The sequence below is a fragment of the Martes martes genome, assembly GCF_963455335.1.
Source record: "Martes martes genome assembly, chromosome: 6".
In the NCBI taxonomy this organism is placed as follows: domain Eukaryota; kingdom Metazoa; phylum Chordata; class Mammalia; order Carnivora; family Mustelidae; genus Martes; species Martes martes.
Window position 1 is genome coordinate 42,428,433 of NC_137893.1, and position 1,806 is coordinate 42,430,238.

At 36.9% G+C, this 1,806-nt stretch overlaps 1 pseudogene across 1 annotated transcript; it reads left to right on the forward strand.

Moving 5' to 3' along the window:
* The first annotated feature begins 233 nt into the window (after positions 1 to 233).
* Positions 234 to 959, forward strand: LOC308344298 (small ribosomal subunit protein eS4-like; annotated as a pseudogene). The gene has a single exon. The product of its transcript is annotated as a small ribosomal subunit protein eS4-like (transcript).
* Positions 960 to 1,806: the final 847 nt, after the last annotated feature.

Genomic DNA, 1,806 nt, shown 5'->3' on the forward strand with positions numbered 1-1,806 from the left:
ACCAAAAGAGACAAAATACTTAAAAAAAATATCCAATAAGGGATTAATATTCAAGATATATAAAGAACACCTACAACTCAAGAACAAAATAACAAACAATCTAATTTAAAAATGAACAGAGGATCTGGATAGACATTTTTTTCAAAGAAGACATACAGTGGCCAACAAACACATGAAAAGATGCCCAAAAGTCTTTTTTCATACCTAGTGCAGCCGTGGCTCATGTTCCCAAGAAGCATCTGAAGCATGTACAGCTCCAAAGCACTGGATGCCGGATAAACTGACTGGTGTGTTTGCCCCTCATCCATCTACTGGTCCCCATAAGCTGAGAGAATGTCTCCCTCTCATCTTTTTCCTAAGGAACAGACTTAAGTATGCTCTAACAGGAGATAAAGTAAGGAAGATCTGTATGCTGTTTTATTAAGACTGATGGCAAGGTCTGAACTGATGCAAACTACCCTGCTGGTTTTATGAATGTCATCAGCATTGACAAGAAGTGGGAAGAATTTCCATCTGATCCATGTCACCAAAGGTTGCTTTGCTGTTCATCAGATTACACCTGAGGAGGCCAAGAACAAGTTGTGCAAAGTAAGAATGATCTTTGTTAGGAAAAAAAGAATCTCTCATCTGACCCATGATACTTGCACCACCCACTATCCGTATTCCCTCATTAAGGTGAATGACACTATTCAGACTGATTTGGAGACTGGTAAGATTACTGATTTCATCACGTTTGATACTGGTAATCTGTGTATGGTGATTAGAGTGCTAACCTGGGAAGTACTGGTGTGATCACCAAAAGAAAGGGACATCCTGGTTCTTTTGATACAATTCATGTGAAAGATGCCACTGGCAACAGGTTTGCCACCCAGCTCTCCAACATGTTTGTTATTGGCAAAGGCAACAAATCATGGATTTCTCTTCCCCATGGAAAGGGTATCTGCCTCACCCACTGCTGAAGAGAGAGAGATTGGTGGCCATATAGCAGTGGGTAAAATGGTCTCTAGGTGACATGGTTAAGTCTTTATACTTAACTAAAATAATACACTGCACAAAAGAAAGGAAAAGAGGGAGGAAGGAAGGAAAGATGCTCAACATCAGTGATCATCAGGAAAATGCAAATCAAAACCACAATGAGATACAGCCTCACATCTTTAGATACAGGTAAAAGTGGTTGTTAAAAGGGAGGGGGTCAGGGGATGAATGAAATTAATGAAAGGGGTCAAGAGGTATGAATGTCTAATTATAAAATAAATAGCCACAAGGATGTAATATACAGCATGGTGACTATAGTCAAAAATACTGTGGTGCATACTTGAAAGTCACCAAAAGAGTAAATCCTAAAAGTTCTAATCACAAGGAAAAAAAAATTTTGTAACTTCATATGGTGACAGCTGGTAACTAGACATATTGAGGTAATCACTTCACAATGTATACAAATACTGAATCACTATGTTGTACACCTGAAACTAACATAATGTTATATGACAATTATACCTCTCTAAATATAAATAAAATAAATGCAATTATACACACACACACATAAATTGTGTGATATAAACATATTTAGCTAGGTGATAGTTTTCACTTCTAGGGCTAGGATTTGGGATTAAATGGGATGGAGTAGATGACTGTATTTTTCTTTCTTTTTTCATTTTAAACCTTAATGCATATATTATTTTAATTGAAATATTAATTTGTAAATAATTTTCAAAAATAAAGGTAGCTCTGGTTTTCTCTCTGTGTCTCGTTTACTCTCTCTCTCTCTCTCTCTCAGAAAGAAAAGTCAGTTCCCAGCTATGTCCT